The 24,922-nt window shown below is 37.9% G+C and overlaps 1 protein-coding gene across 10 annotated transcripts in view; it reads right to left on the bottom strand.

The window, feature by feature from the left end:
- The window catches only part of ZBTB20 (zinc finger and BTB domain containing 20), a 512,466-nt gene that overhangs the window by 251,425 nt on the left and 236,119 nt on the right, over window positions 1-24,922 (bottom strand). For 9 of the 10 annotated variants that reach the window (XM_082063098.1, XM_082063101.1, XM_082063097.1 and 6 more), the window contains one exon: window positions 6,830-6,893. The exons of the other annotated variant lie outside the window; for it this stretch is intronic. The gene's annotated coding sequence lies outside the window, so the exon portion shown is untranslated. The remainder of the gene's footprint in view (window positions 1-6,829; window positions 6,894-24,922) is intronic. 10 annotated transcript variants of the gene reach the window in all.

Here is a 24,922-nt window from a genome sequence, read left to right as displayed (position 1 = left end):
CACAGGCTGCGACAGCTTGAACAACAGTCACGGGTTCTGACTGCAAGCAGCAGTTTGAATGGAGAATTTCCAATATGGACTTGATCCCCAGCCTGTCAAAGCCAAGGAGGGAATTTAGATCAGGCGCGTTCCAAGGAAACTTCATCTCTTTTCTACAAGAAGTGCTACCAACAGCAAAACAGAGTTCATTTGAAAACCTTACAGTCATACCTCCTGTTTACACCCCTGAATCTTCACTCCTATACCCTGCAGAAATGGCCTTGACTTTCTGAAGACAGGCTGGCAAGTGAGTGTGAGGCAGAAGAGAAGGCCTAGAGAGATGTGTCAGTACGTGAGTATTACAAATAGTGAGGGAAAGAAAAGGTACTGAATGAGGAGACAGAATAGTTTTCTCTTTACATTTATGAGAACTTTTTAGCGATACAAAACTTTACAGTTAAATTGTATCTCTGAGCTTAATGTGTTATTTTTTTGAAGGCAGTAGCACAACAAAAGGGACGTAACCTATCAATTCTGCGACATGAGCTAACAAACACTTGTGACATCCCTGGATTTCTCCAAACACCTTTATAAATGTTTCTTTACATCCTGTTTATAGAACATTACATTCTCCTGTGAGTAGAGCTGGTAGACCAGATCCTGCATGGTTTAATAGTTTCTTGAGTACCTTTCCTGTCCTCTTACACGTCTGTAGGCATTCCGGGACAATGCAGCAACTAAATATAACCATTAACAAGACAGTTCAACTCTTGGCCAGCCCTCAGCATGTACATATACATTTGCAAAGCATTAATGGCATGGTAAGCTAAAAACAACCATCCCAATAATACCAGCCAGCTATGCTTTCTGTTTGCTTGGGATATTTTACTGCTTATATTATTGTATTTTTGATGTGTGCTGCTCCACCAGCATGCAGGAAATACTGTGTGTCCACAACATAAACTTTTTAATTTATTTATTTATAGGGCTCTGAGGTGGGGGAGTTTTTATTTTTATACTTTTAAGGCCTAAACGCATCAATATTCCAGCTCCTCACATCCAAGACGAGTGCAAAATATATTCTTCTGATTAAATCAGCCTTCTTAAGAATAAATTCAATTTATACTGATATAGCAGGTCACATGCTTAGTCATGTAAAAAAAATCTGATGAATACAGCAGGCAGCTGTTGGACAAAGGGTATCTTCCTGCCTGTCTTGTCACAGGCCTGTAACTGAGAAACACAGAACCAACTCCACTATTGTCCCAATCTGTATTTATTTAAAAGCAGCTTTTCTGTATCACAAAATACCCCTTTCCATGTCTGAAAAAAAGAAAGAAATAAAAGGTTAGGTTATCTTGTATTTATCTCCAACCAGAGTGAGAACTCCAAGGTCTGCAGAGCCACAATTCTGTCTGAATGGGTGATCAGACGTTGACTGCTCTATCCCTAACTTACTAAAGCTGCAGTGCTGATATTCTTAAGGAATACAACATTGTTGTATCTATCCAAATTTAAGCAAGCCAGATCTGAAAAACCAGGGTTTCATGTGAGTGGATTAATATCTCAGTCCTTGTTCAAAAAGTAAGGATCATCACACTATTGAGCTTTACATTTTCCAGCAACAGAGCGATCCTTAACTATATTCTTTGCTTTTAATCTTCACACTTTCTCTACTTGTTCAAAATAGCCCCACTTAAATTAATGTGGGTTTTTTTTGCAGGGTGCTCCCACTAAGATGGATTTAGGCCCATCCTGAAGATTTGAACTTAGCCAAAACCATGATCTAAAGTAATACGCCTTCAAGGCACATACCATATCATGGTCCTGGATAAGACTGCTGTCAGAAAAATGACAGTGTTTAAGTTTACAGATCCTACAGGATAACAGAAAGGAAAAAACACCAAATACATTAGGAAGAAAGAGATCATGTCTTCGGTGTTACACAGGAAAAGGAAAGACTCAAAGAAATAACCAGAAAGCGCTCTACTAAGGGAAGGTCTCTTTTAAATCCAATCTAAGAAGCAACAAATGGAAGCGAATACACTAATATTAACTGTATAGGCTTTAGACTCATGCTATCATTACATTCAACTGTTTGCTGACTTTGCAAGCAATTGTACCAAGATAGGCACTCAGAATTTGAAAGGTTTTGTCCATGACCAGCCCACAGAGAAGGAAGCCAGAAGAGCTGAAATGGTATCAAACGCTTCCTGATGTATATATATATATATGTATACTATATACATTTTTTGAGGGGAGATCTACATATTGTTGCAGAGACAGACTCTGCTTAACTGTTACAGAGATATTAATAGAAAGTCCCATTATAACATCAAGACCTCAGCATAGTCTAAGGGTCTTCACACTTTTGAAATTTTTGTTGTTTTAACAGAATATGACAGATTTAATAGACTTTTAAAGAACAGATACAGTAGAATTCCAAAGTCCTCCTCCAAGCACCACCCAAAATAGCCCAAGCACAACCCGACATTCCTGCTTTATAGGATAACGGCAGACTCTGAAATTCTCTTTTGTCTCACAGTTGAACACCGTGTTGTGAAGTTGCTCATGAAACAAAAATTTAAAAAACACATTTCGCTCAGCTGAATGTTTTGTTTTGACAAAATAATTTTGTTTTGATTGTTACTTTCAGTTTTGATTTAGATTTTATATTAGAACATAAAATACATTTTTGAAAGAAAAGTTTTAAACAAAGCATTTCTGCTCCATAAATGCCACAAAGCTTCATCTGGAAGTATGAAAAATGAAAATAAATAAGAGTACTGAAGTATTCTTTTTAATGAACCAATATTTCCACAAGAAGAGAATAACACTAGGTATTTTTTTTTAGTGCTTCTAGTCCTCACTTTCAGTACTCTTTAGTGAGCCTCAGAAGCTTGTAATACATCTGCAATGCTATCAATATATCAGTGACAATCTAATTATTATTAATAATCCAGCTGGTATGTTGTTCTTATCCAAGAGCCGGTGGCGCCTACTGACGTATGAAAGGTAAGAGGCTTTTTCAGACATTTATGTAACAACTCACACATGCCTTGCTGGGTCAAGGACCTCTAATTACTATTGCCATTTGGGGAAGTATCAAAACCAGTTCTGAGCAGTCTAAAGCAGCAGACTGCTGCTCCAGAAGAATCTGGAGTAAGAAGTGAGGGGATTGCTAGTTGTTGCTGCTCTGTCCCTGTAACCTTAAACTTCACCAGCAGAGAAACATAAGAGCAGCTGAGATTAATAAGATGTTTAACATCTAAGAATTACCCTTTCTTTAACCATTTGCTCCAACCACTAAGAAGGCTCTTGATCACAGCTCATACCTCTCCAAATGAATAAAATGCAAAACACCATGAAGCCATGCGAAACCTGGCTGAAGCTGTAATCCTGGCCTAAAATGGGAAGAATTCAGGGATTTCACCTAGATCAGGTAGCTGCAAGAGTGTCAATGTATGAAAGTATTTACCTAGGAAGACCAGAAGGAGAGCTGAAGTACAGCTAGGCCTTTAACTATGACAGTACATCATTCCCCATGACTGGCAACCCCTGGCTATTTCAGCGTTCAGATACTTATGAGAAGTTGTTGTTTCCCATGCCATTTGGTGAAGGGTTTTTTCTAACATGGATGGAATCTCTGTAAGAATCAAGTAATTATTGTTTCTTATAAAGCAAATTTCTAAACACAGTGCTTGAAGTAGACGTCCAAGGATTCAAACAATTGTACTGCTAAGTCCCCACCACTAAAGCACTTTCTAATAGGAACTTGAACCTATCTACCAGAACACCAGATGCCATGCTTTATGAGGCAGAGACATGGAAAATCTTGGGAAGACCTGTGAGATTACCTCACCTGTGGGGTTTTTTTAATGTATTAGGTTTGGGGATGGGTATTTTGGAAGAGATAGACTGGCTAAAATAAAAGGAGTTTGGATTGCATGTTTTTACAAATAGGTTATTATCACGCAAGAGAAAAACACAGGTTTGCTCAAAAGCCTGAACTACAATTACCTCTAACAGAGCTTTTCCTGCTGCACACCAAGCAGAGTGTTGAATTCGTGTTCTGCTTACTGGGCCCGTGTGCTGACACCTTCCACAGTCTGACAGGAGCTGAATGCTCCTTCATTTTGCGTGTGCCTTCAGCTAAGGCTGTCTGTAACCCCTTCCTACCAATAAGATTTCAGAGCCTAACTGCCTGAGGAAAATGATTGACTCTCCCACTCTTCAGAAAATAAAAATACCAACATAAAGATCAGAGAAAACAAAAAACACCCAAATGCACCTCCATGCCTCAGCATCCTCAGCACTAGCAGTGAATGGTCCTTGGGCTTAGATTCACATCAGGCAAAACGTTTCCCTTTCCTAAACACCATGCCTCTTCCAAATGAGGGATTCAATCCTTTCGTACCAGCTTCCTTCTCCCTTAGCTGGTCTTAAGTATTAAAACTACCAACCAAACAAAAAAAAAAGCGTCCCTCTGCTAAGCACCCCTACCCTCTTTTCTCTCAACTTGTATCTCTCTTCATGCCTGCCAGGGTTTGTTGTTTTTAAACCCCTGAACTAATACCTGGTCTCATCTTTTTTTTTTTTTTTTTTTTTTTCTGTTTGCTTAAAACTCTAGCCCCCAAAGCAAATTTGGAGAAAACTGGCTTTCTCTAGTTGCCCCATTGTTCTTCTCAGGCAAGATCTATTTCAGATGTTTCTATTTCAAATATTTAATGACAGACCTATTCATACAAAGATATGCCAACACCACTCCCCTGTCTCTTCGGCACGATGCAGAGCGCAGTAAAAGATTGTCACAAAATACAAGGATTCAGTTAGCCAATAAAATCAAGTTCTAACTAATAAACAGTACACAACAGATTCCATACATTGCCACAGTTCCCAGAAGCAAAAGCCTGACAAAGAGCAGTTTCAAGGGAAACCCCATGGGACAGACACATCCAGTTAGCACCACCACAGTGGACCCTGGCTGCCTTCTCTTCCAACAGGACTTTAAGAGAAGCCAAAGACTGTATTGAGTGAGACTTGGAGAGTTAACTTACTTTTGGGGTCTTGTCTTCACTGCAATGCCGTCTGAAAGTACAAAGCTAATGTTACCCCCAGCATGACTCCCACCCACAACAGAAGCCTCTTGCTCAAACTAAGTGCTATTTTAACTTGACTCTTTGGCCTAAAAAAAGATTATAAGTGTCAGCCCATGTGTTGTAGTTACTAGTGTCACTAACACAGTGGGAACTCAGCAGTTCTCTGGTTACGGGTTTAAAGCATTGGTCTAAGGCCCCGTCTTGCAACTGGGATCTAGCTAAAAATGCACAACCCTTATACCCTGTTATCTACACTAAGCTTGTACAGACAGCAGGCAACAGTGTGACATTAAGGACCTACTCCTCCTCTCTCCAGTCTCTGCAGTACGTTGCTGGCAAATAAATAACTCCAAATTTGCAGAAGAAACCACATGTGTACAAATCAGTTTAGGATGGAGAACCCTAACCAACATCAGTCTGTAACACTAGGCTGGTTTTATGCATTTTTACTCACTACCTCTGGGAATGAGAGGGGCTTTTTTCAAATACCTTAGTCACTGTCCATGAAACACAGCACAACTGCACCAATAGCCAACTCTCACATGAACACAGCATGATCAGATTTTAGCTCCATGTGAACTGCAGACCTTATAGATATACACATAAATATTCTAAGGCCCATTGCGTCATGTGATAGCAAGGTAAGGGGTCCATATAGATGGTGTCTGCATGGCAAACCCAATCTCTTGCATCTTGACTGTTACCTACATAAACCCTCTCTTCACTCTAATAAGCTGGCATGAGATGAGCAAATCTGAGTACAAGCAACTAATATAAACCAGCACAAAAGTGGCCATATTGTCATCTGAACATCTCATGCTCTAGTTTATTAGCAGTCTCCAGGGCTGTAGTCCCAGCTGGTAGCTCTAATTAGTAGTGAATGTACTTTCAGAACAAATTGGACCTTCTTCTTGGGCATCAGAGATCCCTTCCACAGATTACTGTGGAATATGAAAAGACAAATTCAGGGGACATCGGGCAGGCAGTTTTCTCATATCACATATCTGAAAAACTACCATCACACTGTGGCTCACAAGAGGACTTGGCAGCAAGTCAGACTATTTTGACTATCCAGAGGACACTTCCCCCAATGCCAGAGTAGTAAGATACAGGCATCATGGAAGCTTGTAATCAAGCATAAACTAATGCTATTTAGAAGTCAATACAAAATTGTGGACTACAAGGCCAGCTGCAAGGGCTGTCTTTTGCTTACAGGTTTTAAGCCAAAGCATGGGATAATATGGCAAGCATCATCAGAGTATGTACATATCTGCTCTGTTGTACAAGGGTAGCTTTGCCTATTCTGTAGCCATTAGTAAATGCCTTACTAAAAAAACTGCAAGTGTAGCAGTGTTTTAACGGTCTTTCCCCTCTAGCTGCTCTGGGATTTTTCCTTTCTTGGCTGTAACCAGTTGCAACCAGTTGTGAATAAGTCGTTATCCCTCTGTGAAACTCACAGCAACTAAAAGAAACCAGTGTCATTATGCAAGTTTCTAAAAAAAAAAAAAAAAAAAAGTTTTGTTTTATGGTTAATTATCCATGGTCTATTTACAAAATAAATCAACCCATTGTGCACCATCAGGATTTGTGGCCTCATTTGAACTTTGCTTTTCATTAATCACTTTAAAAATAAAAGCTAACTAGATTTTACCCCCGCCCCTGTTTTGGTTTATTACTTGCATCTGGATATAAATTGTAAAAATGGTGAGAGAACAAAGTATGGTTTATTCACCCTCAGTTTCATGACTTACATGATCTCAGTCTTGTCTTTCTCCACGTGCCTAAACAGATGCACAGTCCAAAAATTCCAACATTCTGCAAGAAATGCAATCACAAGAAGATTGAAATACTTTTTAAACTCTAACTTTGACTTATTCCAAAAAAATGATACTGTAAAAAAGGTGGGCAAGCATTTACAAATATATTTAAGCTACTATAGGAGGTAAATAAAATTACTCATGTAGATCCTACGTAATACACAAGTGTTTGTGAGCTCTGAGTGCCAGGCTATTTGGTTTAGAAAAAACCTACTTGCAGGCAGGCATGCAGGAGAAGGAAGAAAATGGATATCTGATTTCTTTATAGTGCTTACAATTTATACAAGAAACCAGATTTTTTTTTTTTCTGAAAATGTTTTAATTATATATGATATTTAGATCTTGTACTTATGTGATGACACAGACCTACTGAATTTCTGAAAACTAGCAAATGGAGAGGCAGGCAAAGGACATTTTTAGCTGCTCTGTTAAAAAATCTAACTGTATTAACGCTTATTTCACTCAGATAGGGAATAAAATATATATTTGCATAAAACTGAAATTCTCCTCAGCTTCAACTAACAAAGATTGAATAATGTATTTCCTTCCACCATGGGCTCTTCAAGTAAAACTAAAAAACAAGAAAGGCTGATAAACAACCACAATAAAAGCATGTATAACACCATGATATCAAAATGCTGGCCCTCCCCCCCCCCCCTTTTTTTTTTCATTTACCTGACACCTTTAAGTGTTCTGTGCCTTTACTATGAGGAACAGAAAGTCACAGTGCTCCACGTAATCACTAGTGAAATGCTACAGGAAAAGTTGTGCTGTCAGTAGGTCAAAAAATGTGGTTCTGCTGCACTCAAGACCACAACTTTCTACTTCAAAGCTCCTGAGCTGAATGCAAGTATAAAGAAGACAGAACATAACCAACAGGTACCTTTTAGAAACCAAGATGAAGACATTAGATCACTGATACTACATATTATTACTAACAGGAGCTCAGGAAGGTAATTTTTGCTTGCCTGTTGGTGTGAAATAGAATTGTAGATATTTTAAAAGTTAAAGAAACCCACTGCCTCCTCCTCCACTTTGCAGATGGCTGAGCTGCTTTAACTTTTGTTTCCAAAAGTAAATTAGCTCCTGCTTAAATGAAAGTAAAAATTTAAAGCTGCCTCCACCTGACTGCAAAGCACAGCAGCTGGTTCAGGAGAGGAATGGATGGGCTTTCAAAGAAAATAAAAGCCTTTTTTAAGCGACTCCTAATATGAACGCCTGCCCTTGCAGAAGCGAGCTGTGGCCCTACAGCCGCTTTCCATTATAAATGCTAAATTGGGAAATGTTTAACATTCTTTGTTTAATCTTCGCAGTATAAAGAAAAAACAGCTGATTCTCAGAAACACGACAGCTCGAACAACCGTTATGGATCTGCCCCTCCCTTCCTACAGCAGAACAGACCATTTCCAGCCTCAGCAGCAACCAACACTTTTTAATCAGAAACCTACATTTAGATGGACCCCAGAAGACGACACTGAAAATTTGACTTTTTTTTATTTAAAGTAATGTAAGGGGCCTAAGGCAACCAGGATATCTACTAAAAACTGTAAGAAGAAAAAACAGTTTAAGAAATATACATAGTCAAAACTATGGGCAAAGATGGTTTCACATGTTTTCCACGTTGTCCTCTTAATATCCTTCCATGAAGAGCATTATTATTTGTTTTGAGCTAAAACATTATCAATCAAGTGTCTTTTTCTCTCAAAGCAGTGAGTCCAGCTATTCTGCTGCAAACAGTCGCAAACAAATCACTAAAAACTCAGGAGCAAACAATCCTCTGTGCTGCTCGCACAAGTGGGCTCTCCTCATATCCTGTCTCTGCTAGAACTTCCCTTAAAGAGTGAGTTCTATCGTCCATCCTAAAAGCCAAACAAGTCAGAGGTTTCTTCAGTCAAAATTATGAATACCCCAAATCAAGTCACCACAGAAACGGTTTACAGTTAGTTTCCTTACAAGAACTTACCCTGAATCACACTTTCCAGATTATCAAGTCTAGTTTCCTGCTCTTCTCCTAAAGATTTGGTTTTCACCCTCTGCATCAATAAGGTGAAGAGAGTTTATCCACCCTTCCCACCCTAACCACCAGCATTTGGTAATCGGCAGCGACAAGACCAGACGTTCAAGGAAAGAAACCCATGTGCAATGGAGGATCTGCTTCCTCCCCAAAGCAGGGAGGACATCGTGTGTCCTCTTGTGGGCCTGACACCAATGCAGGCATTCCAGCCAAACACAGCCCTCTTCATTTACCGACAAAAGGAAAATATTAAGCCCTGTGCAGAAGAAAAAGCCAGGAATATCCAGGTGTCGGCCCTGCTCTAAGCACTGAGCCCACACGACAGCTCCTCTGCACCGCTGGACTGCAGCCATTCTTCCCTGCAGGCGCCGGGGCCCACCTGCAGACGTCAGATTGAACAGCAAAGACTAGAACATACAGATATTCAGACAGGAGAAATGGATCCTCTGATTTGTTTGCTGTTAATGTAATTTTGAAAAGGAGGATCACAGGAACATGCAGTGCAGCTAGGTCTTCTTGCTTTATTTCTTACAGACTTCTGTAAGTCAGAAATATCCTTGAAACTAGTGAAGGCACTAGCCATGAATTACTGACAGTGAAGGTCACAAAATTGTTATAAACTTCAACCAAAGCATCAGAGTTACAAAAAAAAAACTGTTCTGAGGAAGGGAGGGAGGGAGGAAACCTTGCAGAATAATTACTAGATAAAAAGAGACTACTGTAGCTAATTCAGCACATTGCTGGATACAGCAAAATCATATTAGCTAGCTATTTTTTCCAATATACCCAACCTCAAGCATGTGTCAGGGAAGAAAAAGAATTAAATTTAAAAATAAAAATTAATGTAGAGTTCTGTTCATTCTTGCTGTTGTTTTTAAACCTTTAGGGTTCATATTTAACCTTTTCTCTAAAATAACAAACTTGAATTTAAGAAAACTAAGCCACAGAGCTTCATAGTGGCAGGACTCAGACAGCTTATGTTTAAAAATAAAATACCAGAGTCTTTTTAAGTTGTGAAATGAAGGCTTATTCATTAAAACTGAATATTAACATCTCATTTAAGAAACTGTTCAAACCCTCACTTTTGCCTATTTTGCCTATGAATTCAGGAAGACAGAAGTTTCACAGGTTGCATGTCTAGCATCTGGTCAAGTCAAATCACCCTCTCCTCCATAAATTAAAATTAGGCTTCTATTCAGCAGAGAACACAAAATTCCATCATTCTGCTGGCTGTTCAGCTGTGTATCTGTAACCAGACTTTTAGCAGCAGGCATTTCCAATGTTTTTCATGATTAATTCGTGCATACTCAGAAAATGCGTTTGACCATAAAGGAAGGTTAGTGCGTTGTTACAACTCCACCTAAGTGTTGAAAGCAAAGCAGGGGACTGAAGACTCAGGAGTTAGAGGTAACTTAGTGGCATGCAAAGAAACTTCTCAGTAACTGAAAAGCACACAAATGCCTTTAAAAAGGAAATGAGCTTGTCTACTGTGAAAGGTTATCAGGTTTTTTAAGACCTACTCCAAATAAGTCTTCCATTGTAATTAGTGCAGGCAAAAAACTTATAGACTAAAACTCTGAGAAGATGAGCAGAAAGTAATTTTCATTCAAAGATATATGACATCTCTTTTGATTAAGTTAAACACTGGAATCATTATTTATCATGTTCTCTTTAAAACTATACAGTGTACATCTTCCAAGCATTTTATAAAGGGTCGACAGCTATTAGGGACACCAGGATAAGGGATTTTCAGGAGATTACTCTCCTCCTCTTCATGCAACCATGATATAAACTGCTATTGATATGTTGATTCAGCCCCATCTTAGAACTACGTGGATTTCCAGGCCCTATAATTCCTATAGAACAGACTTCCAGAATTGAATCTTCTGATGACTAGGGTCATCTTCTGATTTCCAGCTAACATTTACATATGGTTGGTGCCCACAATTTGGTCTTTGGAGCAACACTAGCATGAGGTTTAAATGATTTTTTAACCTCTCTAAATTATTTCAACACCTCCTCCCTGTGCATTTCAACCCACTTTATAAACATTAATAAAATAGCTTTAGATTATTTCTGTAGGGCACAATAAACCAAGTATCTACTACTGTAATCCCTAAGAAATTCTGTACTGAGCCAGAAATGGAGACAGAAGAAGTTTTTTTGCCCAGAGCCAAAGCAAGGGCTGGTTTCAGAATCAGGCAGGGAATCCAGGTGTTCCAATACTCTTTTGAATATGTATGTACTCCCCAGCAATTTGGTGAAATATACAGCTTATAATATACTTATAGAGCCTGAAGTACTTCTCATTTTCACAAAACCCTATTTCATTTAAAGCTTTTTTTCAGGGACCACAGTTGAAATATGTCAGCTTTAACTATTTTTTCTATTATGCCAGACGTGGGTATAATTCATGCTCAGGCTCATTTTATGACTTCTTTCCAATGCCAGAAAAACACTTTAAAATAACTGAGAATCAAGCCCTATAACTTTGTAATTGAACTAATAGACTCCTGACATAATATCAACAGAATTAGCAGCATTACACTAGGGAAGAATCTGTCCAAGAATGTGCACGCAGACAAGAACGGTTTGTAAAGGGCAAAAGAAAACAAACCCCGACACAATGCTAGCAACCACAAACAGGTCAGACCCTCAGAGGATACAACTAGGAATAAATTAGTTGCAATACGTACACGAATATTTTCTTCCTGTGGTCAAAAAGTACAAAGTTTTCTTAGCATTGACCCTTTTCTTCCCTTTTTGGAATGCCTCAAATCCCACATTTTTTCTTCTTTTAGCAGGGTTATCAAATTTTTCACTTGTATTTGACAGAAATCAATTAAAATATCCCAGCCAATCCTAATCAAAAGAATCTCTGGATCTCTATGGTCATCAATCACTTAAATGAAACAAAAATGAATAAATAAAGCTCAGTGCAACTTAAAATTTCTCTATACTCCTGTAGTTGCTTTTGTTACACAGAGACTGACCTGACACTTGCATTAAGGTCAGGAGAGGAAAGGGAAAAAGCTTCCATTGTATACATCCAAAGTTTGACGGAGAGGGGAAAGAGAGAGGAGGAGAGAGACAGAAACTCTGTGCAGAAGCCAGGGATGTTCCAGAGCACACTGTGACAGGAAAATACTCAATAAGAATTCCTCCAGCCAAAAACAGATCTTAAATAGATCCATTGTCTTCCAGCCCTAAGCCCTTAAAAAGGCTCGAAATTAAAGTCTGTGCTGTGGGCACCCAGTCGTTCTTTCCTTTCATCAGGATTTGCAGGTTTTAATACAATCTGTCGTGAGGAAAAACAGGAGAGCTGTACAGTCCGGAGAGGTAACAAAAGCGAAAGAAAGGCGAGAGTTACATAACTGGCTTTTAACATAAATATTACATTGAGAGATATTTTGCTTTTCAGAAAGGAAAAAAGATTAAAAAAAAAAAAAGAAAGAAGCACAAAACCACGCCAGAGAATTCAATCCAACCTCCCCTACTCGTCGTCCCTCTTTCGCTTTGTAACATGTGTCGAGTAAAGTGAGGTTTCTCTTTTCCTTTTTCCATTAAGACTAAACAAATAACCAATTCAGCCTTAAACACTTCATAATAGTTTTTCTTGTATTACCTGAACAGTGCACCACATCATGGAAGCTGGAAGAAAGTCTTATTTTTAAAGCACAAGCAAGTCTGGCTTGCTTATCTGCAGCACAGGGCAATCAGAAGTGACCATGGATGTTAAACTCACTCCCCTCTGTGCAGTCTGAGAAAAGGGAAAAAAAACTTGCAAGTCTCCCCATCTGTTATTTCCTTTTTTTTTTTTTTTTCCCCGTTTGGCTGTAGAAAAGCAAAATTATGCAAGAGCTTTTGAATGTAAAGCCTGTGTGTGCTTTTTCCCTTTTTGTCTCTGTGTACACGGTATGTGATATTGCGTAACTGAGTAGAGAGTGGGTGGTTAGCATTTACTATTGATTTACTCTACTCTATATAATGAATTCAGAGCTCGAAGAGAGAGACACAGGCGAAGAAATGCAGAGGGGTGAGATGCAGATTTAATGTATGCATGAGGAGGGGTGCAACAGAAAGAGGGGAGCAAAGCGTTTAGAAACAGAATTATACCTTTCTGAACCAAACATGCTTTTCCCAACCTTTTCATTTTGGTGCCCTTTGCCAGAAGAGTGGATGCTTAACGAAACCCCTCCATCCAAAAGCAAGGTTTCCCTCCCACACCCACTACCCGAATCCTATTAGAAACCACAGAAAAACACATATTAATGCCACTGTGGCACTTCCTGTGGTATGTATAAAGATGCATAGGAAGCTCATATTCAGCCATGAGGGTCATTAAGGTTCCTGAGAGAAAACTTTCTTTAGCAATACTATACATCAACTTTTGACTTACTCCTTCAGGACCTGCAGGCTTGTAGGAGCACTGAAATCGTATGCACTATGCATGGTATGTAATACAAAGCCCTGCAGTTTTTCAGATGGTAGGGTGACACAGGAATATAGGAATTAGAGACTTGAAACAAGGAACACTTGACCTATTTTGCTCACTCATTAGGCCTGCCAAAATGTCCCCATTGTTCTCTCTTGCACAAAAGCACACACCTGGAGTCCTCAATTCAGACATAGACAAGCTCTTGGCTCTGTAATGGGAATCATATTGAGTCAATAAGGTGATTCCAAAGTGTGCCAACATCGTTTCTAAGGCACGCTGGAAGAATGAAGACTAAAAGGAGCTTTATTACAACTCACAGCAGACACCCAGCCTAGCATCAGAAATGAAACTGAGTATACCCATCACAATTAAAAAAAAAAAAAATTAAAAAATGCTTTCAGTTCTCTTAGAGTTTCTTTTATTCTCATTATCTTTACTGGAAGACATGCATACCCTACCTTGTTTTCTTCAAATTCTGTGTAATGGGCAACATGTTTTTCTTTATAGGTCTGGCATAAGGCATTTTTACAAGTCCTAAATTAGCAAAGCAAGCAAACATAAAACTCCATGTTGTCAGAAACGTAAATACTATTTTAAGGAAATTCCACAGATATGCAACGTTTCTGACTATTCTACTGATTTTTTTTAGTTTTCCCAGATCCACATCTAGCCACATTAACTATGATGCTACCAACCAGCATGCAGTCAGGATCTCTGTTGGGATGGTAGAAAAAGAAAACAGTAATTCACTGCCTTGCATGTGCTTCTTCATTTTGTTTGTACAAAACTGGAATTGCATTGAAATTACCCCAGAAAAGTTTTACCCAAAAAGTTATATGCAGCCTAACTATGCTGATTTGCCTTCAAATGAAACTGATCCTTAAAAGAAAATATTAAGGTGTTCTTAAAGAGTGACCTAGGCATGCAATTTTGATTAAACACGCATTAATACAGATTGAGCCAACTCAAAACATGCTCAGGCATGTTTTCTTTGTTGACCAGGAGAACACTGAGAGAAAGAAATGAGATGAAGACACAAACTCTACGTCACTGTCATGCGATCACCAGAAATGATGCTTCACAATCAAACTTTGTCGCTATGTAAGATGAATGTCTCAAGAAGACTGGACCATAGGACCAGCTTATCAAACAACAAAAACCTGCAGTCTTCTGAACAGACTGCCATGTGAACAGGAGCCTATTTTTCAGCACCATTTATACACTTAAAGTTAGTCTGGATGTTTAGTATGTCCTCATCTTATGTGATGCACTGTAGAAGCTTAAAATGTATTACAGAGAGACACTAAAGAAATACCAGCAAAGAGAAATCGAGCTTCGATACCAGTAAGAGCAGCTCCAACACTTCTAAGCTTATGATCATCCAGAGTACACGTATATTTAAGCACTTCTTTGCATGTTAGATTATAAGCAACTGGCTGTGGATTGTACTTATTGGATTCCACTAGAGATCTGAATTCCCCAAAAATGTGGGGAGACAATTTAGGGTGTTCAGTTCAAGTTGTACTTGAGGGGCTATCCAGTGAAGTAGACAAAAGTTTCCATGATATCAACTTGCCTTCAATTGCTCAACATTTTTGCAAACTCTATAAATTTTCTATTCTTAATATTTCCCTTATATGAAATTTCATGTAAATTTGAATAAACAAAAACTCAGTTGTTTTTCACATAAAGAATATGAAAAAAAAAGAACATCAAGAGATTTAAAAGAAAGGGAAAAAAAGAGAGAGATTAAGCCATCTATAGTAAAAAGCATTAACAACTGAAAATATGAATAGACTCATAGCTTATAAAGTCAATACTAGCTACATTAATGTTTCAAGAAAAAGTTTTCTACTATGATGAAAATGGTGAAGTTTTTCGAAGTCCATACAGCTACAAAATCCTACCAAATATTTTACAAAGAGCATCTTGGATACACACTTAGGTCAGAAAATCCTAAAAAAACCCCTTTGAGTGTCCTAACAAAATGCCCTTTTTGTAAGCTACTGTATGTTACATTCTTTAACTTCCCTGATATATGTTGTCTCTATAAGACAAAGTAGCATAATTTTTCACTACGCTAGACAGCTGCTTTGGGGCTTGGTGTGGCCTTATTTTTGCTTGGTTTTTGTTTTTCTGATTAGCAAAATGCATTAATAGTAGATGCCACATATCAAAGATTCTATGGCTCTGTATTTGCAGAAAAACAATGCCACTTTTCAGTAAAGACTGTATCATAAGGGAGAGACTAAGGTTATAAACAAGTTATTACTCTAGGATTTCATGATTTTGCATGTAAGCTTAATGTTTCTCAATACAGTTTTTGTCTATTTAATGACTGTAGGAGGAGATAAGCAGAGTGCTAGGTTGCCATGGGCTTTTAATGGCAAAATGAATAATAAAAATTATTAAAATGATAGAGACAAAAAATACATTAGAGATGCTTGCCAGCTCTTCTTGCTAGTTAAAGAACCAGTAAACCTTTTGTAGACCTTGTGCAACATGATTTTCCTTGCATTGAAAGTAATTCACAACAAATATGGCTTTCTTGGCAATTTACCTTTATTTTTCCCCTGCCGACTTCTTGTTCACATGAACCTTTTGGACTCACCATTTTGGAATGACCATGACTCAGCAGAAGTTATTAAACTTTCCCCACCCCTCAACCAACCTCCTGAACATGTGTAATGGTGTTATTTCCTAACAGTTCTTGCAGACCGACATATTTCCAGGATGATTTTAGTCAAAATGAATGGCAGTAAAATTGGCAAAGACTCAGAAAGCAAAGTCTAAGGAGACTAGCAAAGAACTTCGAGTCAGAAAAAAAAGGTCTCTGGATATTTTTGACATGTCTGCCAGAACCAAAAGAATTGAGGTTATGTCAGTGTTTCCATAATAAACCTCGGTTTTCAAGACTATAACTCAGCTGCAATAATCTGATCCAGACTGAAATCAACACATGGAAGGGTTTAGATCAAGAGCTTTTTTTTTAATGTATTTCCCCTACTGGAAATATAATCTAACGTTATAATTTAATCCAGTAAGGATTTATTAATTTATCAGAATTAGGGAGAGAGAGGAGCAGTGAAGCAGAAAACAAAATTCAGAAATCACAGGGAATGCTGAGATAGCGGAACTTCCAGATATTCCCTGAGACTTTGAAAAGACTATATTTTTATAGCAGTTGGGGGCTCAGTGTAATCCTTGTCCAACAAACCTTAATATTCATTTTGGTCCCTAAAAGCAAAATCTTAATTTGAAACTAGTGTGGTTGTTATAATATGCAGCACTCAGATGAGATGAGGAGGAATTCGGAAGAATTTAGTGGATAGCCTTGTTAATTTTTGAAGTACTGTCATTTATCATATTCAGGTTTCATATCCTGTGGAGTCCCAGTAACTGAGGGATATTCAGACAAATCATTGAATCATAGAATGTTCTGAGTTGGAAGGGACCCACAAGGATCATTGAGTCCAACTCCTGTCCCTGCATGTGACAACCCCACAGTTGACCCCATGTGTCTGAGGGCGTTGTCCAGTCTCTTCTTGAACACTGTCAGGCTTGGGGCTGTGACACCTCCCTGGGGAGCCTGTTCCAGCGCTCCACCACCCTCTGGGGGAAGAACCTTTTCCTAATGTCCAACCTAAAACTCCCTTGGCACATCTTCCTGACATTCCTTCAGGTTCTGTCATTGGTCGCTAAAACGGAGAGTTCAGCACCTGCCCCTCCTCCTCCCCTTGCGAGGAAGCTGTAGACCATGATGAGGTCTCCTCTTAGACTTCTCCAGACTCGCATATCTGTGGAGTCCTCAAAGTGCTGAGGGCCCGGTAGCCCCGTGGGGCAGGCGAGAGCTGTGCCCTGAGCTCAGCGCATCCTCCAGCCGGGAGGGGAGATGTGCTGCTGCCATCGTCCCCACAAGCAGCAGCATCGCAGCAAAGTCTGCATGTCCCTGTTTTATAAAACTTTTTCACTAGCTCAAGGACAAACGAAAGCACTCCTGTATCAGTTAGAGATTTCCCCACGGCTTCTTATTGTTCATACACTTCAGGCTCTTTGTGTTTGATTCAGGTATCTCGACAAAGTCAAAAGACAAGCACCTTCACAAGATACTTCACGTGACTTAAAGATGAATTTTTTAGAAAGCACCTATGTGAATGGAAATGGGAGTCCAACCTGAAAAACATGTTAAAATATACCTGGAAGAGCTTATTTTCAGGTATCAAATTAAGAACATGGAAGAAAAAACGGCTTGCACCAAAACATGTAATGAGTTCGGCATCAGAACCCAGGTATTCTGAGATGCCTTTCTCTTTCAAGCTGCAGAGGAATATTAGCTTCGACTAGATATTTTAAGAAAACTAGTGTTTTATGAGCTAAATGCTACAGCAAGGCTTCCACCAGGTGACATTTTAATTTTCTCTCTTTGATTATGTTTTGTCATATTGCGTACTGTTGGTCTGAGTATGAATATATACGTGCTGGTGTTTACCTTTCTCCCACTTTGCTGTGAGTTCTACTCATCAGCTAATGGGATACTTTGAAAACAACTAAATAAATTAAAAATAAGTTAACTGTTTGTAACACAATACAGAACATCAGCAACAGTATTTTCTACTGGTAGTTCTTTGTTTTTCCTCATGACTGTTAGAGCACTCTTATTGAACACCTTGCTCCATGAGTAGTTCCAGTGAAATCATGAGACCTATTAACAAAATTAACTCAATTACCCAACTCTGTGACATAATTATTACCAATTCAACTCACAAATGGGGAAGTAAGTACATAGACTTTAAATAATCTGTGTAAGATCTCGCTCTAAGTGAGTGGTCAACCTGTAAAGAGAATGCCAAACTCTCAGCTGCTGGCCTCTTGCTGTAAACACCTCAATACTACCTGTATTATACAAAGAAAAATAAAACAAAATATTGACAAATTTCTGATGTTTTCCAGCAATCTTGAATTATCTGAACAATATCATCAATGTGTTACAGTACAAGAAAAATTTGACCGTGAATAGATTCGGTGTTTTCTTTGTATCTAGTAAGATTAAGACCTTGTTGACTTTATCTACCTATATTACAGCTATGGATTAGCTAAAGCCATATTGCTACAACAGAGAGAAAGCTGACTGTTAAAACAGGCATCAGAGATTTGCAAACAAAAGACTAAGCTACACATATGAACACACTCACAACATGATTTCTGATTGTTAATTTTCTCACGAACTTAAATGTTTTTTCCCAGTACTCTGCCACCCAAGTTCATTTGGAGAAACTTTAGGACCTGAAGCATAGAAGATCTGTTGTGCAGAAGCAGAAGCTGACAAGCAGCGCGTGAAGCTTACTGTAAAATAAAAACTATTGGTTGCACTTTCTCAGACTGTGGGTCAGGATTTCTATTTTATTTACTTATTTAAGGTAAAATTAGAAATGTTATGCTTTGTTTACGTCCTCTCACTTCAACCCCAGACGAAACTACTCTATGACTTCTATAATATTAAGCAAATGATTAGCGATAGCAAACCTTCTGTCATAATTGGTATTGGTAGCTCATATTGGAAAGAAGTTTTCTTACCTTTTTACTACATTTGGTGAGAGATAACAGTGTCATCCCCTCAGTCATTTCAGTGTCAGCTACTCTTTTATTATACAGAATGCAAGTAATAATGAAACTGATGATCCGCTTGCTTTCACTCGGTATACATTTACAGGCTTATGTATCTATTTGAATCTATATTTATCTGCTCTATCTGCCTACAGTGCATCTGTTTCTCATACACACAGACATATATACATACACACGTGTGCATGCAGACAAATATACAGACATATATAAACACACATACGGGCATACCCAAGAATATGCATACTTACAGTAGGCTTCTGTTCAACAGTAAGATTTGTATAAATATAAACATATGTGGTATACACAACATAAATGAAGACACATGTACAAAGAAAATAATAAACAATACCATGAATATGCCATATTGGCTTTAGGAAGGTTTATTATTCAGCAGGCTGCCTAGTCAAGAGGATTGTATACAGTTCGTTTCCTTTACATTACTCTGCTGCTGTAGCTTTCAAGAAGTACCAATTTTTTGTTGTTATTTTGCCTGGCGTTTTTGCTGCATAAGCTTACTTGGCACAGTTGTGAAATCACTGCCATCCTGTCTGGAGACTGACTCCCTGTTGGTACCACTAGCAGTTTCCCTCAGGCTAGTCATTAAAAAGGGCAGAGTTAAGCCACCCTGTACCAGTTCAGGAGGCAATCCCCTAGAGGGAAGGAACTAGGTGTGACTCCAGATCCAGGTCAATCTGGCAATTTTAAGACCAAAAGCCTTAAGAATAAGCCCCTAGGCCTTAAGAATAAACATTTTCTCAAATTACCATAGGATAAATTGGGGTATTCACCTTCGCATGAGGAGAAACCAGCGTGTCACACTTGCCTGTATCACCAGACAGATGCAGGTATTCTCTCCCATGGCTTAGAATGGAGCTAGGTCTTGCCTCAGCCTTTCTTCTTGCTAGGCTTTTCTTAAGTCTATCAGAACTGCCAAAGGAGACAACAGAACTGAAGCTTGAGACACTAAGGTCTCTATGGTACCGTAATGTGAGAAAGCCTGCATTAGGCCACTAAAGTAAACAGATTACAGCGTGTCTCCACTGGACGATCTTCATTCAGTACTCGGTTCGTTCACAAACCTGCCATCTCAAAGTGGTGTTAGAGGAGGAGATGCCACAAGAGCAAAGCTAGGCAACAAAGTCACTGGGTTTTTTTTTCAGTGTCCCTCATTGTGGAGGCTGTATTTTGGCTTCCCAGTTGCTCATAAGGCAGTAAATATGAACTGCTGATCCAATACATGACCTCTGGACTCTTCTGAAAAGAACAGGAATCCCTAAGCAAAAACATGCTGGATATATAGGCTAAAGAAATAAGATACAAAGACCACTGAGTATCAAGGGCAGCTGAAAAAGCCTTATCTTTTTAAAATTCTGCAAAACTCAAAATAGGGCCAAACAATATATCTTGGCATTTTATAGGAGTAAAAAACTATACTTAAGTCTAAAAAAGTCTCCTCTGAAGTCCAGGTAATAAGCATATTAATTAGTAACTTAATGGACAAACAAATTATTATAGTATATTTAAAAACCTTGAAGAATTTATGTAACTGAAAGTCAGGAAAAAAAAAACCAACACACTACAAACAACACCTTAAGAAAATTTTGTGTCAAGATCATGTTGGGTAACTAAACCAGAAATACTACTTCCTAAATCAAAGATTTCAGGATAATTCTTTCATTCACTTGATCATACTGAGGAACTGCTCCTGTCATAATTTTAGGCTTATCCAGTATTAGATGGTCCATTTGAAAAAATTTTCTGAAATCAGAAAATAAGGTATTTAATTGTAATATGTACATACTTCCCATGTAGACAGATTATCTAGATATCTTAATTTAATTTTCTTAGTCTTAATATTCCCATTTCTCAATCATTATACTGAACTGCAGCTACTGAACAAAACTCCGTTTCATGCTTCCCTCATTGTTAAAGTTACCCCTTACCCCCCATAGCTGACATAACCATTTTAAAATTAAAAAAATATAATTCCATCCTTTTGACTTAATATTTTTTAACTGCTCAGCACAACTTACATCATTACAAGTGGTCCGTCCTACTTAAAGATTTTTGCCATCCAGAAATAAAATACCAATTTGGAAGAGGGAAGAGAAAGGATTTTTGGTTGACTTCTGCATTATCTGAACACCATCAATTTGCTGGGGTCTGTTATGAAAATACTACCATACATCTACAAATGACAGTTTTGCGGTAACTGTAATGACTCTACATTTATGTTATCTTTAGTAGTGACCACTTAGCAACCAGTTTGGTTTTTTTCTCAGCAGGATATTTTATAGTTTTAGTGTGTTTAAGAGCTTTTCTAAATTGAAAAAACATCATTTAATTATTCAGGTGGCAACACATTCATTACAGAATATAGTTTCTCTTTGAGGCTGCCCTACAATGTACCTTTATACATATAAGAAACTATTTAAGCATTTCTTTGATGCACAAATGTACAAACTCCTACCTCATTTGTTCGGCATTCTTTGAAATTCTGTAGGTAGAACATAAAAGGAGTCTGTTTAATGCAAACTCTCTCCTTTCTTATGACAAAGAGAGTGAATATTACTAGAGTTCAAGAAATGCATCCTTTTCTTTGTGTACAATGCACTGAAAAAATATAGGCCAGGACAAGCGTCTAATACATCTTATATTGCTTGAAGGAGAATAGCTATGTTAATACATAAATACCTCTCAATTCTTGGCACGTTGTCTGTCAATATATCTTACTATCTGATGTACATCTATCCCTCCTTAGGAATCCTTCTCTTAGATTGGCTAACTGATATCTATGATCTTAAACATACTTTATTATTTCTTGAGGAAGATTTAATGGTATGTTAAAATCCAAATTCGATAAAGTAACCCTCTGCTTCCAAATTAAAATATAAAAACTTAAGCCCTATCTTTGCCTCAACAAAAGCCTCATGTCATTTTATGCTGATGCAACTGTATAGGTTTATAACTCAATCTTGTATTAATATAACTATATCCATGCGTGAAGTTGATCTAGTGTAACTACTGCAGTAAAAACACTAATCCTTCCAAACAAAACCATTATATTAGTATAAAGACTGTAAACATACTAAGTCTTAATAGATTTATGAGATGTCCTAAGACAAAATGGTGAAGAGCAGCTGTCCATTCCAATGGACACATTGCCTGATTAATCTTAGTAAAACTGAAACTGCCCCAAATATGCCAGACTTAAAGCAAGTAAACCATGTGGGCTGCACACTAACATGTAGAATCAGAATTTCAGAGACCAACAATGAGCATTTAAAGATCAAAACAAAATATTAGTCCATTTTCTGAACAAACAGTAATGAGAAATTATAAAAGGGAATTATTTTGTTGGGTTTAGTGGTACAAATTCAAAGAATGACATGGACGCTGTAAACCAACCAAGTCAGTTCAGCAGCTTTTCTTAAAACAGGTTGAAATCCCAACAGCAACAACTGATCAATGCTGCTTCCTAACAAACAAGTACTTTAACTGTAGATATACAAGTACAAATTGGCACCATCACCATCTCTCTATGCAGCAGAAGCTCTCATATGGCCAACAACACTTAAAATTTGGAAACAGGTTAGGCAGTATGCTTTCTGAAATATGCTATTCCACCACTATTTCAACAATTTTACCCATAGCTGTAACAGAAGACTGAAAGTGTGATTTAGAAAAGTCAGTAACAGAAACAATAGAGCTATACTAAAATGTGAATGCTGCAGGAATGCCTAGCTTAGCACAATGCATAGTATTTCTTTATTTTTAATTTTTTTAAAGCAACTCCAAGTAGTATAGATGACTTGAGAACAAAATACACTCCTGAAACTGAGATATCAACAGATAAATTTTAAAACATTATAAAGGACCTTCCCAAATGGCAATGCTCCAGGGCTTTAGCACTGAGTCTGATGTGTCTATTCAGGAGTTTGTACTTCTTTATAACCCTCAAATATTCTGTGATTCTCTGAACACAGAAAACAGCCTTATTCCTCCTTGGAAGTCAGCACAAACACATTCTTGAGAAAAAAAAAAGTTTAACTCCGTAGATCATCTTGACCAAAATAATGAATTACCTCAACAAATAAAATGCTGGCAAAAACATAAGGAACCAACTATCTTAGTCATATCACTATTAACTTAAATTGATCTTCCCAGCTTTCCTGAAGAACTGTTCCAAATCACATCTCCTTACACAATGAAAGAAAAGTCTTCTCCCTGCAGCAAGCATTGAAAAGCTATTGAGTAAGATTTTTGCAGATAATTATCCTGGGAAGTTATCTTGAAGGCTTAGTGGGAACCTAAGCAATGTATATAAATACTTTATGTGGGGCAGTAAAAAAGACTGAGCCAGGCTATTGTCTGTGTTATCCCATGAAGGGACAACACAGAATGGGCACAAATGGAAATACAGGAAATGCCATTCAAACATGAAAAAAAAAATATGGTGAGGGTACTCAAACAGCAGAATGGTTGCCCAGAGAGACTGCGGAGTCTCCATCCTTGGAGATACTCAAAAACTAACTCAACATAGCACTGATAACCTGCTCCACGTGACGCTGCTTTGAGCTGGAGGATTAGACTAGACAATCTCCATTGACCCCTTCTAACCTCAATGGTTCAGTGAAATTTGCTTTTCACATATGAATTTAGGAGCTACACCGAAACATATTAAAATATATTCCTGTGCATAGATTTATTGGACTTCGTTCTTCTCAGAAATATAAAGCTTGACTCCAGGCTGCATAAGATTAACAGAAAAGACAGTAGAAGTACCGGTATGCTTTAATAATGCCTTCAGGAGCAGCAAAAGGCACTTTGTTTATGACAGCTGCTGGAGACTGATAGAGACTTAGGTCACTGTAATCCATACACCATCAGATTTCCCTGTCTCTGCATGACACCTTGCTTTAGAAATCAAATCTTCATTCTGCATCTCAACAGAGCCTAAAGACTCTTTCATCCATCTGATGTAAATATGTCCAAGAAAAAAAGTAATGATCTTCTGTATACATTCAACCAGATATATTTTTCTAGGGTAACATACACTTTTGAAATTCTAACATGTCAATGAACAGATCCAACACAACTGATTTACATCATTAATAATAACCTGCAAGCTCTTACCTGCCATAAATTAAATTTCCAAAGAGTAGGATTATTTACAAGTCAAGATAAAATACTGACATATTTCCTAAAAGTCTTGAATGTCCTTCCATTATTGCTCTTACTATAAAGATTGCAGCAATTGCAGCCCAGAAAGAGATGAAGCGATAATCATTCCATTGAGGTTTCAAAGCCAAAAAAACACAGGCAGATACTAACCACCCCAACTAGAAAACCTACATCTGGAGAGCCCCAGTTGGATGCATATAGAGCTACTTATATTCTTAAGAATTAAAATCAGTCAAACATGCCAAAGCAATCAAGAAGAAATATAGCAAAGGCCAGTTTCCTCTCTCACTCATAACCTCTGTTCTTCTGATCTCCTCAGAAATACGGGGAAAAGCACTAAATGGTAAACACAATAACAGAGTCAGAATCCTTTTGCTTTTCTACCAGTCCAAAAGATGCTAATTTTAAAATACCGTGTTCTCAGGCATATCAGGCTTTGCAAGCTTTTACTAAGGCACAGTGCTACTGAATTTTCAGCTGCTCAGAATTAAGTTACCTTCTTGGGATTTCTGTAAGCATCTGCAAGTGAGAATCTTTTCAGATGTGCTCACTAAAAGATGCGATATGCTCTACAACAAATGATTAGAAGATATGCTTAGACAGCAGTGTAATTTAAAATGTTTTCATAATTACTGACCAATTCTGTTATAAGAAGAATATGGATTTGTACTGTCCATCTTTTACTCTCAACTCAGAACCTTTAAATTCTTCATATGGACAGAAGGTCATACTTTTATGAGGGCTACCTTTGAAGATTTAGAAAATG

Source organism: Streptopelia decaocto (genome assembly GCF_964273445.1).
Source record: "Streptopelia decaocto genome assembly, chromosome: 1".
Classification (NCBI taxonomy): domain Eukaryota; kingdom Metazoa; phylum Chordata; class Aves; order Columbiformes; family Columbidae; genus Streptopelia; species Streptopelia decaocto.
This window is presented reverse-complemented; position numbering and strand designations above follow the sequence as displayed.